The following is a 17,057-nucleotide window of genomic DNA, read 5'->3' on the forward strand; positions in this document are numbered from 1 at the left end:
GGGTTAGGGTTGCTTGGGTGGGTGGGTGGGTGGGTAAAGGAGTATAATGGGGGCAGATAAAGAGAATAGGAAAGATAGGCCCATGTGGGTGGCAGGGAGGTCAAACAAATGTTCTGTTTAGTTCGGACTGTGCCCAAGGCCCCCGTAGCAGCTGGAGTCCCATACTCAACATGGGGCCTCGTGCGGCCTTGTCTCTCCAGGAGAGCGTGGAACAGGATGAGGTATGCCAGAGAGGCCCAGCTTATTATTACCACTAACCAGACGCCCCCCCCCGGAGCACCCTGCTGAAGGTTCCCTCTCCCTGCTTTGGTCAAGACAAGCTCTTTGAAACAATTATTTATTTTCTTGCCACCACAATGCTCTGGGAGTTGTCACGTGGTTGCTAGGGCGTTCTGGGTCGTTGCTATGGGTTTACGTCAAATCAAAAGAGCCCATCATCAAGTCTTTTTGATGATCTGGTAGGGTATATTAAAAGAGATATTAAAATTCTATTCTATTTTTTTAAGTCTCTACAGTAAAAATAGTAATATTGTGAAATATTATTACTACTTCTAACTGTTTTCTATTTTAATATATTTTAAAATATAATTTATTACCATTTTCAGCAGTCATTACTCCAATCTTCAGTGTCACATGTCATGATCCTTCAGAAATCAGTCTAATATGCTTATTTGATGCTCAACAAACATTTCTTGTTATTATAAATGCTGCAAACTCTTGTGTTTGATAGTTTTGTGGAAACTGTGATAATTCTTTGATTAATAGAAAGTTCAAAAGAATAGCATTTATTTGAAATGGAAATCTTTCGTAGCATTTTAGATGTCTTTACCGTCACCTTTGATCAATTTAATGCACCCTTGCTAAATAAAACATTTGAATGGTAGTGTAGACCAATACAATAACTAGAAAAAAATGGATATCTATTTAATCAGCTGATGCACCATGTATCCCTAAATTCAGTTTTTTTTTTCTAGATGCTCGGGTCTCTCTATCAGTGTCAAGGTAAATCTATGGTGTATTTTAGAGCATTTTATATCAAAAAAGTACACTTTTTCTCAATGAACCACACAATTTGAGGTATCGCCCATATCTGTAGCATCAACAGTGCTAGAAATGATAATCACAACTATAGTGATACCCCTGGCAAAATAAGACCACACACAGAGTGGGTCATGCCTACCTCTGCAGTCTGGGAAAGCACTCGCCCATGAAGTCTCCGTAGCGTTAGACAAGGGTCAGAAGTCGCCAAGCGAGAGCATGGCTGAGCTCTGCCTCCTCCTTTACAGACTAGCTCAAAATGGCCTCATGTCATTCTCAGTTCTTCTTTTCAATTCAAAAAGCTCTCTGTACCTCAAACTGCAGCTGCGTACGCCGCAGCCACAGCTCGCAGCTTGAAATTCTATTAGACAATCTTGCCATGGTCTACAGCCCTGCTTTTGAGTAATGAAGTCATTCACACCATTTGACGGTGATGTGCTGGCAAATGAAAGCGTGATATGGGATTGATGGGAGCATTTCACACAGAGAGATGAGCCTGGTGGGGAGCAAAATCGTGCAAATCTGTGATTGCGTGCATCATGCCGCTCTCCACGCTGATTCCCAGCGGTATATAACGAGACCTCGTACCGTGCACATGGCGAGTGATCTACGCCACTGTGACTGCAGCCTGGGAATGATACAAGTGGATGTGACAACACTTGCCTTGTCCCAACACATGCACATGCACATGCAAATGGGCCAAAACAAGGGCCTGCCGCACGTCATCCAGAGGCGCCGAGAGGGAGGGAGTGTTACTCAGTACTCAAGACTTCAGTAAGCAAACACTCTCCAGGGTGGGGCTCACATGGAATCACTCCATGACTGAGGTCTGTCAAGAATACACGCTCAGCAAAAAAGGTAAAACTATGATGTGTACATGAAAAACGTCCGTTCAAGTCTCTAATTGCCCTGATGCAGCAGCTCGTACAGGTCTGGCAAAGCGCCTAGTCTGTGTTGTCAAAACAAGTAAAGATATAGCAAGACGCTGACTAAAATGTTAAATGGAATAACCAGTTTTGAGGGGAGAATGATTACGAACAAATACATCTTACCCTGTTGACCCTGTCGACCCACCCGCCCCTGTAGAGTCCTCAGCTGAGCTCAGTGTTGACCATGAAAGGAGGTAATTTAAGCCAACCGAATGACTAAGCCATGAGTCACCCTGCAATGGAATTTAATCACAGAGCAAGCGAATTCAAACATGAATGATCAACTAATGTAGGTGAGTGGTTTGATGGGAACGCTCATGGATTCAAGATGTGGTATGATCATGAGATGCCATATTCTGATGTCGTCACAGGGATGGATGGAGATGGAGAGGGCGAAGTCATCTCTAGTTACACTGTGGGGAGTGATGTCATGGCAATAATGATGTCAACGCATTTGAGAAAAACTTGCCTAGAGTGCCTCTCAAAATAGCTTGGGATACTAGGGCTTTCGGAGAGATACTGACTAAGGGAAAGCGAGAGGAATGTGAAGCTCTTTTCCTGCTTGGTCAGGAAGGAGGACTGGCATTCCTGGCATTTCAGAACATGCCAGTCTCGAGAGTTTCAGCAAAACCACACTCCACAATGCTGGCTCCACCATATAAATATGACATAAAAACACCCCCAGTGAGCTAGTGAACATTTATGTGTGTCTTGTGAGACATCTGAAGGCTTGTTCCCACCTTTCGATCAATATGGAGGACAAAGCCTCTTTCAACAGGGTCATCTGCTTGACTCAGCAGAACATGGGTGTTTTTAGCTTAGTTCCTGTGAGGATATGACACTTCAACTCAAGTAAAGTCCTGTAATGCTGCGATAATAAACTTAGGGCCGTCAGAGGGACATAAACAAACTCATCTATTCAACTATAATATGGTCACGATCGTTTAAACAGCCCTGACAGAAGCTACTATCCTGCTACAGCTTTATGTCCAAGTGATACCAATTTTATCAAATTTTCAATTGAGTTGTTTCAATTGTTAAAAATAAAAATTTTTACTAACATGCTAACACTCTTCTTTTGAAAGATTAAATATTAATACACACTACCGTTCAAATATTTGGGGATGGTTTTTTTCCCCGTTTTTTTCTTATGTTCACCAAGGCTGCATATGTTTGATCAAAAATACAGTCAAAACAGAAATATTGTGAAACATTATAATAATTTAAAATAACTGATTTATACTTTAACATATTTTAAAATTAAATTAATTCCTGTGACGGCAAAGCTGAAATTTCAGCAGCCATTATTCCAATCTTCAGCGTCACACGATCCTTTAGAAATCATTTGGTGCTCAAAAAATATTGAAACGATAGTGTAAATATTAACAAATTAAATTGGCAACATCAAAACAATGCTACATGTAATAATGAAATCATTTAAGGGCAATGATTTGTTTTCTCTTTTTTCTATTAATATAATTGTCCTTTTGACAAATTTTCCAATTTATTGTCCCACGTGTTGACAGTCAAATTAGATGTAACCAATTATATACACATTTATATATCTCACCAAGACGACCATTATTACCAAAATGTGCATCGGACTGTTCACATATGCATTCGCATTACCGCAAATGTTCTTTACCCAAGCATGTGTGCAATTATGGATGAGCGTCCGAATATGCACATCCGAAACCAGCCACTTGTCAGTAAATAAAGCGAAGGTACCAAAATGAGTACTGCAGAAAGACTGCGACTAAGGCTATCTTTTCTTTCCCTTCCTCTTAAAGTGATGTGAAAGTATCACCATCACACACCCCTTTGTTGGTCACAGAAGTGCAGAAGAGTGCATTATACATTAGGGAGAAAGGTCAAGGGCCTGTGAGGCGAGTGTTTGCTAATTCAACAGAACAAGAGAGACTGCAATTAATGAGACTAGCATCCAAGCAACTCCCACTGCCACATCAGTCTACAACAACACAACATAGCAACTTCTGCCACAGTAGTCGTGAATTCAGTGTCTATCTAATACAGTCAGATCCAAAAAAAAGTGTTTTGAGGATAAAAGCATAAGCCAGGTAAGATTTAAAAAAAGGCCATTATAAAAACTAGAGCAACCTTTGTGAAAGAAGGGGGATGAAGGCGAAAGTAAAAAGAAGGGGGGAGAGAGACAAACACGTTGCTTCGAGAACCACTAAAACCGAGAGAGAAGAAAGGCTTTACCTTCTGCTACCTTTGCAGAAGATGAAGCAAATTTAATCTCATCTTGCAAGTCTTGTACTTTTCCACTATGCCTCGAGGTGCTAGAAAAAGTCTAGGTCTAGCCCACACCCACCTGAGACAGGAGCTGTTATCTTTGAACCTGGAGCTCAGCTCTCCAAACATTAAAGGCTAGGGAGGTGAGACTGAGGCCAGGTGAGGGCAAAATCCCTGCCACTAAACTCCTTAGGGGTCTAAAGACGTTTGTTTAAAACCAGTTGTGTTCATCTTTGCCAGATGGAAACTTGTTTGAGGAGATGACAAAGAGCATCCACCCTTATGGAAATGTGATTGATGGTTTTCCAAACAATTTTAAAATGATTTAAATTGAACTTTAAAATGTCAGACAACCACCTTTTGTTCAGTTTAGCTTGTGCTACAAGTTTATATTATACAACCTACCCTATAAAAGTAAATACCAGTTGGTCAAACTTTAAGCCACGGTAAAGGAACCCTAAAACTAAAGAAAGATAAATGCAAAAGGAAAGAGAACAGCCACAACTGACCTGTGAATCTTGCAGTGACAGGAAATGCATCACTGAGCAGTCGGTTTCTGCTACTTCCTGACTGTTAGACCACAAACAAGTGAACACTTCTCTCTCATTTTGAGAGTGGAAACTTCTTCCCCTTCCTCTTAGACTCTGTATTTCTCACTTTTTTGTGTTTTCGACATGTTTGAATGTCAAATATTTTATTTAGTTGGTAACCACTATTACAAAATGTAAAAAAAAATCATTTTGTATTAACAATACCAGCATGGCACATATCTTACACAAAATTTGTATCATTTGTGCACATAAAATATACTTTTACACTAAACCCCCTCTTCATCACCCTCAGATCATGCCACCCTTCAGTTGTTTGCTTCTGAGAAGAACAAAACAAGTCTGGTTCTCAGAATTCTTCAGACACCTTCAAAAAGCTTCACTTATCATCCCAGATATCATCTCAGATATCATTCTACTGTGCTGATACCACCACAATCAGACATGGTATTATCAACTAAAATCATCAAATCAAGACCTCACAAACACAACGCCAATCTCATGATTTAAAAATACATACATTTAATGACTTTAAGCCAAAAAAGAAACCGACTGTTTTACAGACTAACTTCCATGTAGTATGGGTGTTGCAGACTGGGGTTAATTACTGAGAAAACAACATGAGGAACAGAACTTAGTGCACCCTTACTCACTTCCTCTCTCACACATCTCACTCTCAGGGTTCATCTCCTGCTACTAAACGCTTAGCTATTTCCTCTATGTGAATGTTGTGTCCTCAGGCATTTGTACAGATGCTGATCGGCAATAGAAGGGCTGATGTTTAAAAATGTAAGTTAATTATATCTTACCAGCTGCGAGCTGACCCAAACTGATGGACTTCTTAAAAAGCACATGGTGTGTGCTACAAAATGTAAAAAATGTTCTTACCCGTGATCTGTTTCTACTATGTGGCAACAGGCCGCACACCACAGATAGGAAGACACGTCAGACTTGTGAAAACAGGACAGGAAATTGCCACAGGGGCTAAAAAAGACAAAAGTTTGTGTTGCACTTCAAACTTTGAGGCCCAAAATGTAAAAGTTATCCATTTCAAATTCTGTCACCTACAACTGCCAGTATTTGCAAAATGGCATAGTGGCATTGGAATGATATTAGCAGGGGTGTGGACTCGAGTCACTTGACTCGAGATTTGACTCGGACTCGAGTCCCAAATTTGATGACTTGCGACTCGACTCGACATAATTAAAGAAGACTTGAGACTCGACTTAGACTTTGACAGCAAGGACTCGAGATTGACTTGGACTTGAGCCCTGTACTCGGAAAGACTTTATGATCAGATCAAAGTCGTTATAGACGCGTCCCTGCAGCGTGCTTGCACTTGACTGTCAATAAGCCAGAGACTGCGTTCAGGGAGCGCTGGATAGGCTACTAAGGTTAGTATAAATTAATGGAGTAATAGCATAGCTTACGACAAAAGAACAGAGATAAAAATAAATAAATAAACAAATAACAAATTACATGATTCGTCTAGTAGCGATCTCCGCTCGTGAAAAGCGCTGCCCTGCCCGTTTGATCGCCGCCCAGCAGACACACGGAGCGGGCATGAGAAACGAGATGCGCGGCCGCGATCACTTCACTGGCTGGCGCCTCATCATCACCGTGACCGCTGCTGTTAAATATTCCTCACTTCTTCTGTTTGTCCGACACCGAGGTGCAACATGAGTGATGGATCCGCATCCACTCTGCCAACGCGATGTGCTTTAATTTTCATTTTTATTTGTAATAAACACCTCTCTGAGACCTGTTTTTGTCAGATCTCCACTGTTTTTGTCGATCAGTTACATATTTTGTTTGCATGTGCATTTTATTGTATATCTGTTTCATTGAGGTTCCAAATAATGGCTCATTGGCTTAGATATAACACCTAGAAGCATATAGCTATTCTTATGCACACATGCAAAGTATGTTGCAGCTGTTATTTCTATGAAATTATGTTGTCTTTGCTATTCTGTTATTAATAAAATAGTTTACTGCTTATCCTATTTTGGAACTTGAGTAGTTTTACTAAGGGCACCCATCTCACATGAAATTGAACTATGTCAAATATTCTACCTGCCATCCTGATATAAATTACTATGAATTTGATATGGTAAGTAGTACTGAGACACTAATTTGGGCAAAAAGCACTAATGACTTGTTTAAGACTTGAATCTTAAAGCTGAGGACTTGCAACTCGACTTGGACTTGCCTGTCTTGACTCGGGACTTGACTTGGGACTTGTCTGTCTTGACTCGGGACTTGACTTGAGACTTGAATGCAAAGACTCGAGACTTACTTGTGACTTGCAAAACAATGACTTGGCCCCACCTCTGGATATTAGGGATGCGCTGATGTTAAAATTCGATACCACCAACCGGATAATAATTTTCGTGTTATGGCTGATAATAGACAAATGGCTGATATTAAAATTAAATACTTTGTCTAGATAAGTTAAAAATAAAACACTAAAAACTCAAATCAGTTATTATGATACTACAAGTGAATTTAGGTATCACAACATTGCAATGTAAAAAATGTAGAAAAATTGATATTGACAGTTTTTTTTAGGTTTCTTAAGTTTAAGTGAGTGTTAGATGATGGAAAAAGGTAACGTCAATGTAAAAATAGAGAAAATAAGCATGCACAACTAAATATCAAATATTAATAATGCCAATAAAAAAAAAATCTAATATTAGGTTTTTGATTGGGAAAATTATATCTTATGGTAAATTAACAGTGCTGATTGTATGTACTGTAAACGCATACAGCTGTTTCAATATGACGTGCTGGCTGAAGAACCTTCCAGAATCTAATTGTTAGGATCTTTGCACAGTATCTGCGCTGCCTCCAGCTGCATATGCAATATGAAAAACATTTCAGATATTTCGGTACAAAGACTAAATGTTTTGACTTATACGCAGGAACAATTCAGAGCATGACAAGACTGGAGAAGCTCAGGGCTTTCAGCCCGATACTGACTTCAAACCCAAGTGTTTGCACCTCCCTCTCACTCACAATCATCTGACCATGTTTATATTCTGTAAAATCTGTAACACATTAAGCATAAAACCTCAATCTTTGCTAAAAAGCTCTTACTGTTTTACTCTATAAATGATTCAGGTTCTAAAACAATATCTAGAACGTCTATCTCACACTTGAGTGAATAAAAGTCAACTAACTTCAATATACACACTGAATTCAATGCCAGTACTACTGAACCTGGTAGAAATCAAGGCTTGCTCACTGATAATGCCGCCTTTGATAAATGGGGATGTTCCAGCTCTCCTGAGACTGTATTTATCATGCTTTCGTCTATGGCGACATATGCAATGTTGTGAAATAGCGCCACCCCCGCCATCTTGACTCACCCATCCCCGATGTGTTTACACTCATACCAATACCAACATGTCACAGCATATGTCTGCACAAGGAGGGAAAAATGCACCCTGAATACAGCAGCAAAACACGCCTGCCTTGCACCCTCACAATTCGAAAAATAAAATTCTGGGAACCCTAAACAGCCAGTGACGACACGGCTTGCATTCTACCTTTGATAAGCCCATAAGCATCACAAGGTTTTTGCTAACTGTAAAGCAGTAAAATTCAAAGTTTACTTTTTACTTCACTGTCAGTGAAAGAGAAACTAACTGCACTTTAGTATACTTTAAGTTCCTTTCTGGGCGCTCAAGGCCTTGCAGAACAAAAAGCATACGTGAGAATCAAATCTCTTGCCTGAAATCATAGCTAAACATCTACAAGCTAGGGGTACAAAGAAACTGAAGCTGGCTTTTAAATGGAAATAGCATTCCAAACAGGTCTGGACACAAACTGCGTGAGTTGTCCACATGGCCAAAAGCTGCACTATTAGAATCGTTCTAGATCCTTCAAAATATTTTGACATTTAAAACTAGCATTTAAACCTTCATCCAAACCTAACCTTCATCTAAACTGAACTTAGGCATTTAGTATTGATATTATTTTAAGAAATTTTATTTGTTGTATTTTTAGATGCAACGTAGAGGAACAGCAATAGCAAGCTTCTGAATACTGCTCTATTTCACACACACACACACACACACACACACACACACACACAAAATCACACCTAAGAACTTGCATCTAAAACTGATTGACGTCATTTTCCTAAATACACCTGAATTAACAGGTAATTGGAGCAACCCGACACACACACACACACACACACACACACACAAAATCACACCTAAGAACTTGCATCTAAAACTGATTGACGTCATTTTCCTAAATACACCTGAATTAACATGTAATTGGAGCAACCCATATCTGTCTGATATAACCATCAGGCTCTAAAACTAGTCATACTAAGTCATACACTCCTAGCTGAGGGGCTGGCACTCCTCAAATATAATGCATCATAAAATACTTTATAGCTCACATAATTGGCCCAAAATAACTGACATTCATAGCATTTATCATAAGTTATGTAAGGTCTGCCTTTGGCCCTGTGGAGCTGCAGGGGCCGTGTGCAATATGTGGCGTAGTTTTCATTTCTAGTCAGGTCATGTGGTCTCGACTATGACAATATGTAAGATGGCTGCAACATGAAAGGAGGTCACTTACATTTCCATAAAGTGATTACATATCAGTTAAATGGGATAAAGCTGCAGACTAAGTAAAAAAGTCAAGCTATATTCAGTAATAAGCACGTTAAGAAATAACTGGGACTTAACAGACTCTTCATTATGAAATGAGACCCAGTATATACCCAGAGCTGAAATTAACACATAATCCAACCAGACGATTCACATCTTATCTACAAAAAGGCACTGGTTTATTAAACTTCCAAACTTACTACTCTTACCAATATGTTGTGGTATTGTTCATAAGTCCATTCACTCTAAACGTGGTAATACAAGCTGTTATTATTCTGCGAGTGGCTGATGAGTCCACAGTACTGTAAGTGATATGTTTAGACAGCTTTCAGATCCATGCTGGCTAATAAAACCCATGGGGAGGGTATACAGGAGGGCCTCTCTTTTTACCAACTACTGACTGCAGCCTAATTGCATATAATTTTTCAACCCATGATCCAACTCTCCAGCTACTGTTGCAAAAGTCACATTTTCAGGTGCTGAACCAGAATTGTGTTCTCAATGTTATGAGATATAGTACATACATCAATAATTTTCTTAAAGGGGTCATATGATGTTGCTAAAAAGAACATTATTTTGTGAAGAGTAGTTGACATTTAAGCATGAAAAATAAAGCCAGAAAACAAGATATAAAGTGTATAACATTTTTAAGTGTGTACATAAATTGTGAACATAAAAACAAATAATTATTAGTCTACTGAAATAGAAAGGATCTAATATACGTGTATTAATTAGCACATCAAACGACTTCTCTATTAATGTCTTGTAATTTTAAATAATTATCAGTTTATTTTAACAAACTACAATTTCAAACGCTTCTGCCAGAAGGTTATTTTGAATATCATACCAAATAAGTTTCCATTTCAACTGACAGTAACCAGTGAATAGTGTTATTTTTCAAACAATTAGGTCAAAATGTGGCCTGAACTGAAACAAACTGGCATCCTCATAGCAATCCCCCTGTCATATGGCAAAGAGCCTTTTAATTTAAGATCTTACAAAAGAGCAAATTATTTTTTTAAAAGTGTCCAAATGACTGGCCATACAGAACTTCCATGAGTTTTACGTTATACAGTCATCTCAAAAGTTCTGGATTGAACTGTTTTAACACTACACTAATAGGAAATATATACACGTATACAAGGACAAGTCACAAAAAAAATAATTTTTATAATACTAAAAACCTTTAAACAATAACTGCCCTTAAATTAATGCTGTAAACACAACTTTTTGGATGTGGGGGTGGTAAACGACACCCTCAGGTCTGTAGAGTTTCCATGGGTCTCCAGGGTTCTGGGATTTCAATTTTCCACAGCTAAAATATGATACTACTGCAAACACCTTCCAACCCCACTCAGTTAAACACATATTCAGGTTTTTAAGGGATTATTTTAGGCAGCTTACAAAAAATTATTTAGTCACCCCCATAGTTTGTGATGTAACTACAGAATTTGTGAGTAAACTTTCCTCTGGCTGATGTAAAGGGTGACTAACTGAGGATGCTGTGTTCCTAAACTGGACACATTTGGACCTATTAACCATCCAATTACACTGCACCACCAACTTTCATGAACCTTAGCCATTGTCATTTAAATGTTGTATCAATAAACTAGCCTCAAAGATGCCTTTTTTTTTATTATTTAGTTAGAATCTCCTAAAGAAAATATAAAATGTATACAAATATCTGTGCTTGGACATTTCCAACAGCTTGAGCATCATTCATTGATGATACGATGCTGTACACACGAACCATAGTTCATATCATGACCACAGATCCTAATTTTAAAACTCAGGAAAAAAAGCCTCACATTAAACCATCAGAAACGAACACATTTTCATTAGCAAGTCTTTTTAGAGCTGTGACTTGTGGTTTAATGTTCTGTCAAACGCAACCGCCCACAGCTTGTTCAAAGCCTGCATGCGTTTCTCTAAAATGCTAGATACTCGCTTAGCTGGTCACCACACGTGTTGCTTTAGAGCTTGCGAAATGGTCGCTTCTATTCACAACTTTTAAACTGTGGAGCTCTTTGTTTTCGGAGTCTTTGTGAGCCTGAATTGCATGTAATTGCATTTCAAGGCTGGTATCTGCCCTGAGCTGTTCCTATGAAAAGCACTGAATTGCCATGACGATAACCAGTCACATGTCTGACCTGTGTATTCGTTGTTTACAAGACAGACTAGAAAATTAGACTCAGGGGCTGCCCCTTCTCTGTAGTTATGGGAGGTAAGCACTTGTCCTCATCTGGTCGATCTCCTAAGTACTTGTTAGCAACACACACATACATACATACACCTGTGCAACTAAAGCTCTAGATGAAAACAACTATTCAAACTGAATGTCTGGAAGCACTTGTCCTCATCTGGTCGATCTCCTAAGTACTTGTTAGCAACACACACATACATGCATACATACACCTGTGCAACTAAAGCTCTAGATGAAAACAACTATTCAAACTGAATGTCTGGGCCCAAGCATCCAGGAGTCCGATACTCAACACTAAACTGGTGTCAGCAGTAAACGTTTTTATTGCATGGCGCAAATGGGAATATGTCAACCATGTCGCTTTGAGTCTGGAATTCCTCTTAAATGAGAACGTCAGGCAGCTGAATTGACTCAAGAGTGGCGGTACAGCAGGTTACAAACAGACAGAGGCCCTTCTATCAAAAGAGGAACTTGCAACTGCTTTAACAAAAGAAAGGAGTTCTGGAAAACACGGTGTTTGCAATGAATGGTTTCATAAGATTGATTTCAATACAGTCTTTAAATGGGTGCTTTTGGTTGTTTAGTTATTTTGTAGCCCTTTGTCATGAAATGCTTGACTATGTGATGTTTTTGTGACTAATTTAGTGAATACAATCTAAGCAAAAAGACTAAGTCGTGTGTTTTACATGGGAAGCGGTCTGATATCAGTCATCTGTGAACATGTGACGTGTAGCTCATCTCTGGTGAGATACAACAATGATAATGAGTGAAGTGATATTCATTTTTTGACGCCAACATGCTTGAATAATAAAAAGACACATTTGATGATAAAAAAAAAACATTTAGTCATTCTAACTTTCAACAATATTTTCAACGAAGTCCTCAACTTTAGAAATTCTCTTCTGTTGGCATCTATGTGGATCTGAAAGTTTCTGAAGTTTCTGTAGAAATGCCTTCTAGATTCTCAATCAATTAATGTTCTTACTATAAAGGCATCTACTATTTGGTTATATTTTATGACCAAAGTAAAACCTGGTATAGTCTATGCACTGAGAAATAGGATGTAAATGGCCAGTCTCAACTCTAGAACAACAGAAAGAACCCATTCAGTGGGTAGTTTCAGTGGAACATCGCCCACCAAAGCTGGAGACAAAAACAAAACGGGGGTAGCAGGTGGGTGGGAGTCATCAACTTCAACAAAAGGGCATTTCCAAGAAGAGATTGCAGGCCACTCTTCCTTATTATACCAAGACCATGTGTTTCTTTTGGCTAAACTGACTGACCATTTGTTCCGCTTTCTTTCTTAAACCATGATGTTATATATGTTTTGGACAAAAAAAAATATTATCTCTAGTTCTTTGCTTGGCTCAAATACAAAATAACTGAATTGCTCAATATTCTCTCATTTTCTTCAAGTTGATACTGAATAATCTATTATGTAATCATCTGTGATAGCGAATCTGCCAGTAGCCTATATCTAGTACCTGAAAACCAAGGCATGCCAGTCTGAGCTTGTTTCAGGAATCAAGACAGTTTCGACACTGAGAATGTGTGTTGCTCAATGGAAATGGAGTAACATTCAGACCAGGTTTGATGGCAATGATGAGGCCTGATAAGCCAGTCTAAAATCAAACTGAAATCTACAAGCCCACGTAATGGAATCAATGACACACTATAACAGCAAAACCATCACTTACGTGAACAAAAAGCACATTGGCGCTAAGGTTATTTGTATGCATTGTGCGTCGTTGGCAACTTTGTAAGCATATAGCTAAAACAGGCAAAGATGTAATCGAAAAGATTAATTTGACACTGCAACCCACTCTAACCGTCGTATGGGCTTGGTCAATAGACTTACAAAACATGATTGCCTACCTCATTCTCGGTACCCATATAAGGCAATGATACTTTGCAAAACATGTGACTATAAACTTTTAAATACCACACATTATATAATAAATACATTTTGTTAGATTTGTATGACTGCAAAACGGTGCAAAAATGGCGCTAAACCTGTTTTTGAACACATCTGCAGCAATTTATTATATAATTGTCAATTATGCGACCCATTGGATGATTATTAAATGTATACCAAACGCACAGATATTTAACTGCTTAGCTGTATCGTAATATAGGCTGTATATAAATACTGCGGTTAAATGTTGACCTAAAAAAAATCAGACAATGTAACTTCATAATAAACACAATCTATGTTGCATATGCGGGTATATATGTAATAAACAACAAATAATGCTTACAAAGTTAAGAATGCAGACAACAGATACTTGGTGCTAGCAGATCTACAAGTGCATACTATCACATCAAAAAAATACAAAATGGTCACTAACCTTAAAGGTTCAGGGGTTTCATGTCAAACTCCATGGTTATGGTGGAAAACTTATCAAAGTCTTGAAAAAATATGAGATAAAAAGAAATAATCTTAAAAAAAGAGAGATAGATTATGTTGACAGGAGTAAAAAAAAAAAAATTATAATCCAAGGGTGTGTCTAAACCGAATCGAATGGCATGTTCAAGGTGTTGAACAAACCAAGGCATGCCAGTCTGAGCTTGTTTCAGGAATCAAGACAGTTTCGACACTGAGAATGTGTGTTGCTCAATGGAAATGGGGAGAGCTATATGAAAACGTGATGCAAATCTGCCCGAGCAATCAACAACATATCGACAAAGGAATGACTACCTGGGCTATTTTAGAAGAACACAACTGCTTTAAGTAAAAATTCAAACATACCCAACGGCGAAATCATTGTTATCTCATATGGTGATCTCATGAAACTTTTCACTTATAAATAGTTTGGGTTTTTTGCATACTGGTCACATTAGATTATATTTCAAATGAAGTCAGCTTCAGTCAGGTAGACGAACATTTCTTAGAGTATTGTTATATTGACAAACTAGCTCAATGACGATAACTGCACTTTCTCAAAGATCATAGTGCTAAGATCTCTCTAAAAACTTAGTTCAAGAATCCTCAAAGGGCAAATATGACGTGCCATGGACAAAGAAACCTCAGAGATGTCCTCAAAACCTCCAGTTAGCAACCAATCCAGCAGGTTCTTCAATCTACCATGTTAAAACTAATTTCAAAAACTTAATCATTGAAAGAACTAAAAGATAACAAACTATAGTCTGCCATATGAGTCTCAGCAACAGCTCTCAAACCATCAGACAATGCTATGACAGCCCAGCCCTCTTCTGTTCTCCACGCTAGACCAGCTATATCAGTTTGGTCCACCCCTCCTTCATGGCATGTTCAAGGTGTTGAACACTGACCTGCCCTCTGCCTCTCCCACTCACTTTAGTGGTAGATAGAGCGAAAATGAGAACAGAGTAGGGGAGGGCAATGGCAGCGAGTTGAAATCTTTAAAAAAGAGAAGTACTGCAAAGCAAATCTCTCTCACTGTGACTCATCCCCCAAGTAACCACTGACAGACAGGCTGTAAAACAGAACTTCAGCATGGGGCCAATCAGCTGCAAGGGCAGAGCTAATATGCAAACGTGTTCAGGTGAGCTCAAGCTGTTTGATTGGCTAGCGAGTGCAGTGGGGGAGGGGAAACCTAGACAAAGTAGCAATCAGACTACACCTTGAGCTATGTGAGACGGGTAACCCAAGACTGGGTAAGAGAGTAAAGGTTTTCATCTGCTCGATGTAGACGTGGCAAGAGTAAAGCAGGCTCTGGGAATTTTACCCAAATGAAATACTCTTTCAAGACGAGATGTTTCAAGGAGAGCAAAAGCTAAATCCATACCAACTGACTAGATCTCTCTGTAGTTCTTGTTTTGAGTGGTGCCAGAGCTTTTATATTTGAGAAGGTGAAATGGGAGTGGCCCTAGAGGCTATATGACACCCCATAAAGCAGGCTTTATGTTTGATATGAGGCATGAAAAAGGCCATGCGTTATAAAACTGGAAGAGCCGCCCCACCTGATTGCACTGTAGAAAAGAACACCGACAAGAAACACTTCCAATTCATCAGAGGCCCTACCACTGATTTCTACATCACCACATTCTTACAACCAAAGGGAAAGTACAAAATGTGACTCTGCTGCTTGGTTCGGCTGTATTCCAATATTTCAGCATTAAAGTGTTAGTTCACCCAAAAATGAAAATGCTGTCATCATTTACTCACCCTTATTTTGTTTCAAACCTGTATGAATTTCTTCTGCGGAACACAAAAAATATATATTTTGAAGAACTGAAGAAGTGTTTTTGACCATACAATGAAACTCAATGGGTTCCAAAACCACAATGAATTGCACAAATAAACAGCAACACATTTTTCTAAATATCTTTTACGTTCCACAGAAGAAAGAAAGTCTTATAGGATTGGGACAACATGAGAATGAATCCTCTGTGTCAAACACCCCTATTGAAGAGACCAAGATACCAAATTAATGTCAATCTGCCATTAGGTTTCTTCACCCTATCTTTGTGCATATGGAGCCATAACCCTTGTCAAGCATTTTTATCCGAGACAATCCAGCTGACAAACAGGAAGCCAGGGTCTGTGGCAAGTTAAAGCGCTGAAATGCAGTGGGTTTTGTCAACGCACCATTTAGACAAGTAAATGAGACAGTGAATTCACTCTAAACAGACAAACAGTCACTTAATTGACTTTGCCAACTACAGCGCCAGTTACGTTAGGGCTTACCGGCAACTACCTGCCTCTTTCTGAGAAAACCTTAACTGTACCAATGAACTGTTGGGGAGTAAAAAAAGCAATCCGGCCTCTTGGGCAACCTTCAGTCTAGTGGGTGTGCTCTCAGCTTGCTTAAGAATATGAAGCCATAGTGTATGTATGTATGTATTGCATACACATCATCCTTTACAGACTAAAGAGGATTACAAGAAAGCAGAAAAGCTAAGAAAAGGGAGAAAAATATACACCATTGCATGGAGTGCTGGGTATTATGTTCAATTGAGCACTGAGAACGTCATGGAAAGTGTGTAAACACGCGGCGAGCACCTGCCCCTCTATGCCAACAACACATATGACATGAAGCAATGATATATAAACCGTCTGTGACATCAAGTGGGGCACATCAACAAGTCCAACAGGTTCCACATCACTGAAATAAATGCACAAAGAGATGAGATTTGCATATAATATTAGTGTTTCCCTAGAAAAGGAAGAGCACCTATACAAATACATAATGCATAGTAAAATAATAATCATAATAACAGTAAAATTGTTTGTTAAAACACATTTAAATTGGCTGTTTTGCTTGTATGTATGAAATAATAGATCAACAGGTCATATTTGCCTCAATGGAAACAAAATACACAAAAAAAACAAAATGTCATTATATAATTAGTCAGATTAGATGTTTAAGGCATAGATCAATATAATATAATATAATATAATATAATATAATATAATATTTTTATGTATAATATAATATAATATAATATAATATTTTTATGTTTGTAACCT

The 17,057-nt window shown here is 38.6% G+C and overlaps 1 protein-coding gene across 1 annotated transcript in view; it reads right to left on the bottom strand.

Moving 5' to 3' along the window:
* LOC107724823 (ETS-related transcription factor Elf-4-like) overlaps positions 1-14,130 on the bottom strand; it is a 26,103-nt gene extending 11,973 nt beyond the window's left edge. Inside the window, exon 1 of the mRNA XM_016533900.1 lies at positions 13,954-14,130. The gene's annotated coding sequence lies outside the window, so the exon portion shown is untranslated. The remainder of the gene's footprint in view (positions 1-13,953) is intronic.
* Between the last annotated feature and the right edge of the window lie 2,927 nt (positions 14,131-17,057).

This window comes from Sinocyclocheilus rhinocerous, unplaced genomic scaffold (genome assembly GCF_001515625.1).
Source record: "Sinocyclocheilus rhinocerous isolate Xijiao unplaced genomic scaffold, SAMN03320098_v1.1 scaffold1687, whole genome shotgun sequence".
In the NCBI taxonomy this organism is placed as follows: Eukaryota; Metazoa; Chordata; class Actinopteri; order Cypriniformes; family Cyprinidae; genus Sinocyclocheilus; species Sinocyclocheilus rhinocerous.